Source organism: Lycium ferocissimum, unplaced genomic scaffold, assembly GCF_029784015.1.
Source record: "Lycium ferocissimum isolate CSIRO_LF1 unplaced genomic scaffold, AGI_CSIRO_Lferr_CH_V1 ctg15915, whole genome shotgun sequence".
NCBI lineage: Eukaryota > Viridiplantae > Streptophyta > Magnoliopsida > Solanales > Solanaceae > Lycium > Lycium ferocissimum.
The window spans coordinates 1-13,803 of NW_026716316.1; the positions used below are offsets into that span (position 1 = coordinate 1).

The 13,803-nt window shown below is 33.5% G+C and overlaps 1 long non-coding RNA gene across 1 annotated transcript; it reads left to right on the forward strand.

Moving 5' to 3' along the window:
- The first annotated feature begins 3,632 nt into the window (after nucleotides 1-3,632).
- LOC132042523 (uncharacterized) lies at nucleotides 3,633-8,119 on the forward strand. Its single transcript, XR_009411508.1, has 3 exons — nucleotides 3,633-6,353; nucleotides 7,192-7,275; nucleotides 7,886-8,119. It is a non-coding gene; the product is annotated as an uncharacterized LOC132042523 (long non-coding RNA).
- The last annotated feature ends 5,684 nt before the right edge of the window (nucleotides 8,120-13,803 follow it).

Sequence of the window (13,803 nt, forward strand, 5' to 3'; positions counted from 1 at the left end):
GTCCTTCTTATGTTTTTTTGGAGAATTTGATTATGTTATATTATGTCTCTAAGGCAGGGTGTTTTCATAATTAAAGCAAAAAAAAAAGTCCAACATATATGTACATGCGTAGATGTTTGCTTAAAAAAAGTACGTATATATCCTTCCGTAGTCATGTAGATCAACTTTTAATAAGCCTAATGATAGAACATGAAAATGTAAAAATTGTTTTTAATTTTTAGAATAAAGTTTAATTCATAGGAAAGTTGTTTATTGATATGTAAAGAGACGGTCTTTAAGTTTTTCATTTTTTTTTGTTGTAACAGTTAAAGCTTAAAAGTCCTCAAGTTTTTTTAGACTTTCATTAATTATTACTCTTTTTGTCAATTGGGTCTAAACTCTTTGAGCGTACTACTTGAAATATGCAGAAATATTGGGTTAGGATAAAATAATTTAGTAAAGTTGTTTGTTTCTCTCTCTTACCGGAATTGTTGTTTTTCTTTAATCTTGATTCACCATTTATTTATTTCATCATATTTATAGAGGAACGAACTTTTGTCCGGTATTGAATATCTTTTTCTTTGTTGAACATGACAAGGGGATATATTTTTTCTTGGCTTAAAACATGGCAAGGAATATTACTAAATGAGCAATGGTAAGAGGAATTATTCAACATAAAAAGTAATTTTTAGGATGTTTCATAAGATTAGTAAAAGATAAAAGGAGAATTGATTTCATTACTTACGGAGGGATAACAGTTTATGAAGGGTATTAAAAAGAAAAGGAAAGAAGCAAAAGAAAAACATGTAACACGATTTATAACTTCTAATACAATATTTGAATTATATCTTACATAAAAATTATGTATGTCCTCTTAAAGAAAATGGTTACATTGTGGATCCTCTAAAATGAAAAGAGTATAATATTTGGATGAAAAGAGCAATGGTAAAAGTTCTTATCAATAATTTTCGAGAAATATTAGAGTACGTTTGTTGTTTCACTTTATCGGCATGTGATATTTATATACTTCAAAACGTGGGAGATAGAAGAGGAGGATAACCAATCATAACTAAAATTATTTACTTTTTGATGTTTATGCAACATATAATTATGAAAAATATATTTTAAAAAAATAATTAAGAGTAAAATTAATTTTTGGCATTTTCCATAAAATTAATAAGAAAGATAAAGGCCAATTAATTAGATTATTTTAAAGACAGATAACAACAATTACTAATTTTTGAAGGAGAATAAATAAAAGGCCAATTAACTAGATTATTTTAAGGAGAGATAACAACAATTACTAATTTTTTGATGGGATTGAATAAGCAAAGGTAAAGAAATGAATGGAAAAGAGAGTAGGTAAAGGGGAGCTTAGAAATAATGTTAGGATGAATATAAAGAATGATGGAATTCAGAAATAAAATTATTAATGGAAAGCAGTAGGGAAAAAAGATAAGAATAGAAGAGTAAATAATATTGAAAAATAACCAAAAAAAAAGGACAGATTTCAAAACCTTCAAGGTAATAAGAATATGATCAAATCTAAGGAGGGTTATTTATTCGATATTGAATTTGTTGAGCTAAGTTTTTTCCCATTTGATATCAACCTTGAAAAATATAATTAGAACAACAATAATGTTATAATTGAAGAATAGAGAAAAAAATAAAATTGATTGATGATTTCAATTAAAAAATCTAATAATAATTATTTAGCTATATTTTAATTTTATTTTGATGATCGTGTGAAGCGCGACGAAATTCACTAGTAGTTGAATAAGGCTGAATGTTTTTTGGCCTCTATTTATCATCAGAGGAAATGCAATTAAGGACATTTAAGATATGTAAATGCATTACTATTTACATGCATTTAAGAGCTTTAAAAATCTAATGTGAATGGAACTTCTAATATTAATCTCACCCTTCGTTGAATTGCTCGTATTTCCCATTGCCAAGCTTAAGTACTACTACAAGAAATATGACTTTTAACAACTACATCTTAACGAAGGGACATGAATCCGGTCATTAAAAATATATGTATAGCGACCAATTTTTTAGCCGGTCATTAAAACCCATTTTTAACTCAATATTAACGAGGGGAAATATTGCCATCGTTAAAAGCATAATAATCCGTCGTTAACGTTAATTATCAATAAAAAATAGGCGCTACTTTTTCCCTCCTTTCCTTTTCCCCCCACCCCACCCCCCTCCAAAAAATGACATTAGCTATCATCAGAACACACACACACACACACACAGATCCAAATTAAAAACTGCTGGTCTATCACCAACATCGTAAGCATCGTAAGCCTGCAACTGCAATCAAAATTAAGTTTCTGGGAGAAGAAAAAACTGTTTGTTACCTTTGTCATCATCCATTGTTCTTGTTAGGGTTTCTTCTCAAGGTAAGATTCGTAATTTTGCACTTTTTATATGTTATTTTTGGCTTCCTCTCTCCGCATTTCTTAATTTTGGCTCAAAATATTCTCCGTAAGTTTCGTAGATTGTTTCGGGTTGGTCTTTGGGAGTCATCGTTCTTATCTCTTTATCAGAATACACGGTTTCACTCTTCTCCATCATCGTTCACTCTTTCATCTGTGTTTACAGCGTGGGTTACTTTCGGCTTCGTTCTTTATTCGATTTTATGTGAATTACATGATTTTTGTGTGCTTGAGGTTTTTGGGTGAGCTTTATGTTTCTATTGCTATGTTATTAGACTGCGTTTTTTGGTTTTTGTTTCTATTCTGTCGAGTCGCCGTGAAATTGTTTAATTAGCATAGGGATGGAAGATAATTTGGGGGAAAACTTGTTTAATCTTCAAAACTAGTTTAATCAGCATAGGGATGTAAATTTAATGCTGTAATTTCGTCAAATATGCTAAAAAATCATAAAACCAATTTCAATTTGGCAAGATACTACTTATGGAAATGCTAAATGATATTACTTATTGAACTTTTTCTCATTTGTAAAGAGATATTTTAGAACTTGGTCGTAATCTAATTTTTCTGATGTAGCTACTACCTAAGATTAACAAGTAATTTATAATTTATTTTGGAATTTAGTTGTAATCTCACTTAACTAGTAGCTACTTAAGATGAAAGGTTCCTAGCTCATTCTTTTAAGCGATATTTTTTCTGTTTTGTATGTTTGGTGTGTTCGAATTATTGTAACCACTGATAAGCCAAGATATAAAATTCATTTGCTTGGGTTAAAAAAGGACAGACTTAGTCTGTTTACTTTCTTTGAAATTATTTTGTTTACCTATGGTGCATATGCTGAGTATTGTGGGGGCTTTCTTGTTTGTTTGGCAAGCTTGTAGGAGAAAAAATAAGATGGCGCCTTGGTAAAATGCCTAAATCCATTGAACGGTCCTCTGTTTATGTTTATCCATTCCCCGGTCAACACGGACACTTTGCTGGATTATTCGTATGCATATATACATACAAAACAACAAGGCTTGAGAGTTATTGGGCTAAAGCCAAATGAGAAACAAGACCCAAGGCTACGGGCCATGACGAGGTATCGGGGCTAACCACCGAACACCACACGGCTTGAGAGTCTCATTCTATCTTAAGCCAAATGACATTTGAAAAGATTTACTTTTATGCTTCGGCTATCAAAATAATATATATATACATGCATATACATTTCGTGATAATTCATGTCGATGGCTTGTTGCAAATCAAGATAAATCAATTGATCCTATTTTGTAAATCCTAGAAATGGCGAAACTTTAGTTTTATTTATAATGCATTGCCTCTTCTCTTTCATTTTCCTCTTCTCTTTTTCGGATTTCAAATTTTTTTAGCCGTGTGTAATTTGGCAGATTTGGATAATCCTAAGTACTTGGATTTAAGCCCTTGATTATCATACATGGCTTGAACCTAAAATATGCACAAAATTTGTACATCATGAAAATGGTCATCTGCTAATGTAAAAGACAATAGAATTTTAGGTTATTGGCTCACCAGCTATAGAGGTATAATTGCTTCTTGAAAGAGTTGAATCCTATATAGAAGCATAAAGAAGCTGGAAGCACCATTTTTGTGTTAAAAGTATGATAATATTAGTTTGTAACTTGCTGGTTCTGTTTTTTTGGAATATGGTAATATGTCATAGTTTATCACCAAAAAGATATTAGTTTGTATGTGGGGGAAGAATGAAAACTAGTCTCAGTAACAATTTGGCATCTCTTAATTTCTATACTTAGCTGATGTGGTAATATTGTATTGATGTAAGTTGGTTACTGCAGTAGTATATGTGGTTTAGAGTTTATTGTTGAGAGGTTGTTAACTGCAGAAGTAGGTATGCTGTTTTTTTGTCTTGCTCTGTACTGCAAAATAAAAAGATGTTAGTCCTCTATATCTCAAATATCTACTAGGAAAATAATTTGAATTTAAATCTCGAGTTCTTTTTCATCTTCTTTTTATAACTGAGAAATTCTCAAAGGTAGTGGCGCACTGTTCGAAACTTGGTGGATCATGGTCCGCTACTCTACTCTCCTCCACTTAAGTACCGGGCTTTTGAATGTGGCGTGATTAAGAGTAGGATGAAATGATTTACCTTGATCACTCATAAATCGGATACTCAACAGCAGCCAAGTGCCCAAGCTTTTGATTTATCTTACTTAAATAGGGAATAAGTCAGCAGACTGTTATTCACATACACTCGTCTATCCTTTGCAAAACTTCAATCACCATTCACTATCGTAAGGTCCAGCTGATATACTCTCCTGTAAAATAACTTGAACTCAAGCATGGCCATGAGATGGTAAATGGGGTTGCTTAATCACTGGTGCGTTTATTAAGTAAGGATATAGTGTAAAATCACAATCCAAATTATGTTCAATTTATTTGGAAGCTCTATTGCAAAGTGTCTAGTTTCCTTTAGGTATGATGGCAATGGGGATATTAATGTTGTAAGGGGTTCAAGGTCATCAGCTCAAGAGTTAGTGCAATTACAACCACTCTGAAAGGTTAGTGCAGATGTTCGTATGTTGTTCTAATTAACCTGTTAATGAGTATGTTACTTGTTCTCCCCATCTTTCTTCTCTTTTCTTTTTCCTGATTAGTTGTTTTCCCTGTCTCTCATTTTTAAACATGTTGATATTGTCCTTATCAAAAAAAAAAAAGGACATGTTGATACTGTTTTTGTCAAGAGTCATATGAATCTACTTCATTCTTAAGATGTAGGTAAGACATTTACTATAAGATATATAACTTAAGCAAAAACGTTCTTGCTTAATTAGAAACTGAATGTTATTAAAAATATCTCAAAAGTGCAAACACAAGCTCTTTTTTAATTTATTTTGACCGGAAGAGCGTAATGTTTATTCTTGATTTTGTCATTGATGAGAAATGTCTTCAATCTTAATGTGCGTAGCATACAAATGTAAAGGCGTTTTACTTTCAACTGCTATTCTGCAAAGTTTCAATTTATGCAGATGCTTATCTTCTGATGAGTCTGTTAGCTCATAGGACATGTAAAGTATCTATTAACTGTATTTTCATAGTTTCTCATCATTGAGTTGGAGCCTCTTCTTTCTTAAGACAAAAGAAGTGAAACTTGGTGCTTTGTATTTCCTAAGGAAGCTTCGCCAATTGGACCGCATTTAGTATGCCTAGAAGTTCCATGACTGTGATGGTCTACTCTAAAACATTAAATCGAACTTGGTGTGAGAAGAAAACAAGGAACAATTATTTGATCCAAGCGATTCCTTTTTCCGCAAAATCCACCTGAAGTGAATGGGGGTTTAAGCTTAACATAAAGACTTAATTGTTTCTGTTTATCTATAGGTAAACCATAAGCCATAGTTTCTCTAACATTTTAGCTTATAGTTGGTATGTGGCTTTCGTCTTGTTAGAATCTTTACAATTTTGCACTAATTGATTGGTGATAGCTTCTTGCTAACTGCATATTAGGCCATGTTGCAAAACATTATAAATGCATGTTTAGTGTTTTCAACATGTCTTCTTTTCATATTATTAAAGACCATTTATTCCAATGATGTGTCAGGCAGCAAGGAGGAATTATTGCTGTAGGTCCTGCCAGGTTAGGATTTTGAATTATGCAATTTATCCTGTTCACTTTTGAACTTTGTCTCAGTTCCTCTTTACATGCTTAAAAAGGTTAAATGTCTTTTTAAATATTGGATTATGCGATGAAGGCAATTAAGACTTTAAAATTTTGAGCATTGTAATTTAGGGAGTTGTTTTAGACAGAAAGAGGAGTATATTTTTCTCTATTTTATATCACTTCTCTAGTTCTTAGGAGTTACGGGTAAGTTGCTGGCACTACACTCATGGTAGACATCGGTCATTGAAGTATCTTGCAACTTGCTGAAAGATTTGATTCAGAGTAGCATAGCTAGTTTGGTAGGTTTGATCTGGTTTAACTCGTATGTCTCTCTTCAATTACATTTGCTCAATTGCAGTAGCTATTTTTAAGAAGTGTCTTATACTTGTAATAAACAATTACTATATCCATAACCTAGAGTTTAGCGATCAAAGCTAAGGTTAGCTATCCCTTTTCTTTGATCATGTCTAAAATCAAATGTATCTAAATCTATGTGAGTGCTAAAAATAATTAGTTAGACTCACTTTTTTATGATTCTTATCATTTGGATGTGCTCTAACATGCATCGTGCTACAATCCTATTTCTCATTACATCTTTGTTTAATAAAGATTTCCTAAGCTATTCACAATTAGCATATTTCCAAACTTTGATAAGTACATTTTAGATCCATTTATGAGCAGAAAATGAAAGAACTTAAGTTCCTTCAAAGCTAGACATTACGAATTACTTGCATCGAGTAAGTTTTGGTTTCAAATGATTTGAAGCAAGTTTTGGTTTCAAATGATTTGGTAGGATTCTTGTAGCATGAAAAAATAACCGGAGGAAATCAGTGCATGCTACTAATTTCTACTGTGTGACTAGACTAGAGTGATAGATGTAGTCAGTTGATTGTCTCGTGAAAATTATACTCTATAACTGGGATTAATGTCCAGTTTCAGTCTGTTATTTTTCATTTTCTTGAGCTATAATGTTGGTAATAATAAAATGTTTTTACCAAAAAAAAAAAAAAACACAACTAAGATATAATTTAGGTGCTAGCTTCATTATAAACAGAGAAGTAATTTTTATAGTAAATTGCAATTTTACAGTATGGGAGCCACTAGCTTTAAGTTTATGTTTCATTTGTTTAATGACAGAAACTTTAAAGCTCAAAGAGGTCCAAATACATGGATTCAATATATTTTTCGAGTTCTCAGCCTAGCAAACAATGTTTTGAGAAGGTATTTGATTATCAATGCAATATGTGTACTTATTTTTTACATTTGATGTGGCAATTGCAACTACTATTTTTCTCGTGAAGTCCACACTCTATGAAGTTATAGGAGATTCAAAATGAAGATTGTGAGGGGAAAACCGGAGGGAACTAGTTTAGCGAGCATGAAGATTAAAGTTTTTGTGATAGCATAGTAAGTAGTGTATCATGAAAGCTATAAATCAACATCCATACATGATTATGTTCATTGGTCAATGGATAGTCGATAGGAATTTACCAGAGAAGTAAAATAACATCAAATAAGTGTCTTTGGAAATGCAATAGCTCCTGGATTAGACCTTTTGGCTTCTTTGTTCCCACTGGACAAAGCACTTTAGTGTTTTTCATCTGTTTGTCTTCTTATTTTTTCCGTTGAAGTTATTTATCCCTTTCCAATATCTTTTGTTGGTTAGTTTGATTAAGCTGTTAAACAGTTGTAGACCTAGCGACATTTTCAGCTATTTTTTTGTTCATATACAAAAAAACATGTGTTTACTTCACCTTCTTTCTTTGTTAGTCCTTACTTTGTATTTTGTAACTTTCTATCAAAATGTCATTATATATACCTCCTTTTGTAGGACAAATATATGCAAATCAACGCAACTTACAATGTGGTACAACAATGCACAAGCTGGAAGAAGATTTTTCGCGTTACTAAATAAATAGATTAGGATTTTATAATACAATATCTTAGTTCCTTTTGTTAGTAAAATCATACTTTTAGGAATCAGGTAGATTTGGAACTATGTATTTTTTTGATACAATTGTGTCATTGATCTTTACATTTATATTATATATGCTAATTTTCTTTGCATTTTAGCGTTGTGTTCATTTTAAATTTATTACTATTCAGTAATATAATTTTGTAACTATATATGTTTATTAGAATTCACATTAGCGAGGGGAAATTTGGTTGCTAAAGCACTTGCAATGACTAATTAGTTGTCGTCATTAAAGAGTTTTAACGACCGGATGATTAATTAGCGAAAGGAAATACTGTCGCTATAAATGACGTATAATGACCGGAATCATGCCGTCACTAACAAATCTTTAACGACCGATCGGAAATCCGGTTGTTAAGTATTAACGACAGGGCTTTTAACGACGGGTGACGACCGGATTTTACCCTGTCATTATTGACTTATAGCGACCGGACTTGGACCTTTAATGACAGGAGTTCCCCTCGCTAAAAACCTATTTTCACTTCTGTCATCACCATTTATCAATATCAAGATCAATTACAAATATATCATGGATATGAGAAAGTATGTCATGCAATGAGATTATCATAATTAACATGTGGATTACAATCAAATTCGTAGAAGGAGAGCCATCATAGTACAAGTATCACATGAATCCGTTCCTTCTAACCAGTCTCCCGTAATACATAGAAACCACCAATTCTCACGAGAAAGCCAATCATAAACATAGTCACACACCAGTACCAATCTAAGAATTCCATCCCAAACTTCATACCCGAAGGTTCACATGATGTCACTAACAGTTTCCTAGTACTACATACGAGTCGCTAGCCGAAGTCTAACCAAAAAGGTAAGCCATAACCTACCTGGAGTGCCGAACAGGAATTCCAAACAAATCACGCGAGCTCCTTGCCCTTCCTCAATGCCTACAAATACTCAAGGTCTATTTATAACATAATGTAGATTAAAAATCATAAAGAACGATACCCATATTGCTAGGCTTTCAATTTGATGAACTTAAGCTTATGGAATTTGGCGAAACGGGCCGACAAAGGCAAAACGGAAAATTCAAAAGTGAAACATGCAATTCAGGTCTAAGTGATCAAAACCCACTAATCAATTCCTAAAACAACTCAATATTAAGCGAAAATCGTATTTAAAGAGAAACCCCAAATTTTGGGTATAATCCCTAACTCTCAAATTCATAAATTGGTTACTAATAATGAATGAATCATGTTTATATAGCTATTACCCATCAATTCCATACTAATATAAGCTTATTCCATAAACAAATCAAGGTTCGATAATCAAAGTTCATTCAAGAAAGAAACTCCAAAGACCCTCTTTAATTTCATCCCAATAAATAGATAAATTCGAGCCTAACAACATTAATTTAACAAATTCCATGCGTAACTAGCTAAATTCATCAATTATAACTCCTCAAGAAAGACTTAAACCCCCTTAAAGAAGAAATCATAAAAATCCTATTTTATTCTTCATGTTCTATGAATTTACTACCATGAATTCTTACTTAGGAAAGATACATGAAAGGAATTGAGACTAGGGAACTTACCCTCATGAGAAATCTGACCAAACTCTCCTCAAATCGCCTCCAAGATGCTAAGGAAATGTAATATTAGGAATGGGAGGAATAAGGGTTTCCATAAGGCATTTAAATAAGAAACTGATCCGTCGGCCGCTACGGCGGTCAAACCATCGCTATCGCAGCCACCCCACCGCTATGGCCGCCACCAGACACCAAAAATTTCTGTTTTTTTTTCAAACTTGGAATCAACATCCGGAACCTCCCAGACACAGACCAAATATGCATACATATGTAAAAACGCGCTACGAACTCACCCGCGCACTCGGATTCTGAAAAGAGGTCTCGTTGACCAAGTCCGCCGCCAGTAGCCTAAACCAACTTTCCAACTCAAGTCCCAAAATGCACCCGAGTGCATTAGGAACTGAACTGAACATACTAGCAAGTTACAAACACCCATCCGGACCTCTCGAAATCGACGGATTGCCAAAAAAGGTCCGTTTACCCAAAAGTCAATTGTGGGTCAAACATTTTTCGCTTTAAGGCTTATTATCACAAAAACCAATCTAATATTCCTCCGATGACCTCAAATATCGTATCACCTATCCTTGCAAGTCTAATATAAGCTAATGAAGCTCGGAAAAAAAAGGTTAACAAGGTCAAAAGTACCGTAACGGCCAATCATATCATTACAACATCTTTCTTTGTTATGATTTTCATCTTCTTTTATGTCATGTTTTCTTACCTCTATCCATTTTTAGGGCTTTGTACGAAGAAGGGTCAGGTTCTCAGGCCGTGCCAAAGCCCTTTTAAATTTATGAGCTGGCCAGAGAAACTGATTTCCTCATTGCCTTGTCCAGGAAAAAACATGATTCTTGCTTCTCCGCTCCCACTTAAAAAATTGTGAGCCCCTACCGGAGAGGTGGAGACTAAGGAAAACAACAAAAGTCAATGGGACAAGCGGAAGCAATCCCAGCCCTGAGGCGTTGGGGGCCATTTTCGCCTTGCAATGAGCCTACTGTCACCGTGGATTTAGTAGGTGACAATGAGGAAAAAATATCGTGCCTTTATCATGATCGCAGGACTCATTCCCGCAATCGCGAAGCACTGCCGTCCCAGCCCATGAAACCACTCTATGCGATCGCGACCTTACCCCAGCAATCGCGCTGCTTTGCCACATCACACTTCGCAATCAAGACATAGCCACACGATCGCGGTGAAGGGTTTTAATCACATCGGCAACTGAAAAACCATCATGCTCCAAAGTTTGATTCAACACCCGATATTCATTTAGAATTTCCTAAACACAAACTAAATATGTATTTAAGTCATAAAGCACGCTACGAACCTGCTCGTTCACTCAAAACACCAAAATAGAGTCTTCTTGACCCAATGTTAGTCGTGGTCAACCCTAAATTCTTTACTTGACTAGTTTCCACATCAACGGTCCAAAACACACACTCGAACCTACTCGATAAGTCCTATATCAATTGAATCGGTGAAATTTCAGTTCGACTTCTTTAACCCTTGATGTTGAGTTTGATCAAACTTTTCCATTTTCTTAACTTAAGAACTTCATTTTTTATAACTTGTTCTTCGATAATGACCCAATTTCCTCGGGAATCGCACCATCCATCCCCGCAAGTCATGAATACCATTGTAAAGCTACGGAAAGGATATTTTTTTGGGGGGGGGGGGAGGGAAGTCCAAAAGCTCAAAATGACCTAGCGCATCGTTACAGGTGCATTAGAAGATCTTGTGCAACTTGTTTGAAAGAAGCCATCTAATCAGGGGAATAGATAGTATATCTCTTTTTGGGGTGTATCCTTTCCTTAAATGACATCAGAACAACCTTTTGTTTATCTCACTACTTATCAATAAGATCAAACTTTTGGAATACTAATATTAGTCACATTTCATATATGCATCCAATATTAAGTTAAAAATTTTGAGATATCCAATATCAAATATATTGGAGAAACAAGAATATAAATCTAATTCTCAAATCACCAAGAAAAAAACTTTGCTTGCATTATTAAAAGTCATGATTCCATCAATAATGAAAGGATTGAAGTTGTGATAGGTCAAAATTTAATCTTAAGCCAGATCCTAAAAAAATCACATGATAATCTCTGTGTCAACCTGCTCTATATGCAAATAGTGGTTAAAAATGATTTCATCATTACCAGTAAGATGTATGTAGTGATTTTAGAAGATTCATGTTAGGAATAATATGAAGTTTCAGAACTTTTTCTTGACAAGAACTTCTTCAGTTAGCATTATTTTTGCCACGGTGCAAATATTATTCACACAATCAACTATCCTGAAGCATGCATAACTTCTTCATATTTGGTAAATTATCTTTCTTCAAAGTTTGGCCTTCACACAAGAATTGGAGATACGTAATAGTTTTACGAATATCCCCATAGCAACGATCTATAAATCGCTCTACTAGTGTTGGGTGAGTTTTAACTTGTTCTTTACAAGTAAAATATCCTATAAAATGCATCACCTTATACACGATCTAGCGTGCTTTGTTTTCAGGAACAAATGTTGTGTCGTAGAACCTGAGGGAGAGAATTTTCCTAACGGAGTCCATCAAGTATCGTTCAGCTATTATTTACCTACCTCCTAGACTCCACCATTTACCTTGCTCAAAGAAAACAAGATAAGAATATTTTTATCTCACACTTCAGTTGTATTAACTCTTCAAACCAGTAAAACATCTCATGTTAGTTGCTCGTTTATATCCATTTCATTAATTAATTACAATTCCAACTCATACACCATTAGAAATGGTCACCCTTTATGGTTCATCTACCTCTCAAGAAAAGTTTTCAATATCTATCCAACACCCTGTCTCGAGAAGAAAAAAACTTAAGCTAAGACATTATGTCGTTGATAAGATCTGTCAAAATAGAATCTTTCTAAAGCATTATAATCCTGACCCCTTCCGAAGGATAGAGAAAGACTGCAATGAACATTTACTCATGAAGCTTCACATATTTTTTTTCTTGACAAGTTTTTTTTTTCTTTCAGGAACAAGACAAGGTTAGTGAGTTTACAGGGACAGAGATTGAAACTAATATAATGAATCCATTTAAAGAGTGAGGAACATTAGCAGTAAACAACAATCAATCAACAATTTGAAAGGAAGTGAAAACGAATCAATGTCACCAACAATTTGCTATTCATTTTCATCAAGCACCAGAGTGGCTTTTGAAGGTGACGTCAGAAGAGCCCTTTAAGTTGGTCCTGCCAAAATCCCATCAAAATTAAGTGTAATTAACAACCCGAAAAAGAGAGTTTTCCTACCATCACATACATATTTTCATCCTAATTTCTGCTCACTAATTCCTTATGCAACTTTCACAATTATTAGCTTAGCGTCAAAATGAGTTATTTCAAATAGTAAAGCCAATTTCGACAACTTTTATAATATTTAACCTCAATAATGTTCCAAAATCAGAACAAGTACCAATTGGAAGGAATGTAGATTTTAGGACTTTAACAGCCTAACACGATATGTGAGAAAGTTTCCAAAAAGGCAAGAAATATGTAAAATCATCAGCTTTTGAGCAAGTATCTTTTTTCTTTAGCAATGTATTGCAAAAGTAATAATATGGGATAAAAATACAACAATATTACATAATATATATTACTTTAGAAATGGAGTATTTTCAGTTCTTACAATAACACCACTCGCTTTAACAACAAGCTCAAAGCAAAAAGATTACATAACTTCATACCTACAATTTCAAGCCAGCTATTGTCCACACTTTCTAGAATTAGATAATTATGTATTTACAATATTCAAACTATGTAAGAGAACACCCTAGCTTCATTAGTAAAAACAAAAATAGCTAAACCATAATATTACCTCCCTTACACTTAAAATGTTTCATCCTCGAGGATGAATACGCCATATGAGGAAGAACCATGCTTCTTAAATTTTCCATTACTCATTTTGTCTTTTTACTTTTTTCCACACACCAACATGTTTTCAATCTTCATCCGAGTCAGACTCGATTTCTTTCTCATCCATGACAATTTTTTATTTTTCTTTTCCATCACCTTTTTTTGCGTCTTTGCTCTTTTTCTTAGAGGATTATCCTCCCAAATTATCAATTTACCCGTGGATGATTGAGATACTTGAGAAAAGCCAGCTGCACCAATGTCATTCACTTCTGGTAGATTGCTAAAAACATTACTGCTACCGATTGAATAGAGGATCAGTCCCAATAACTGCTAA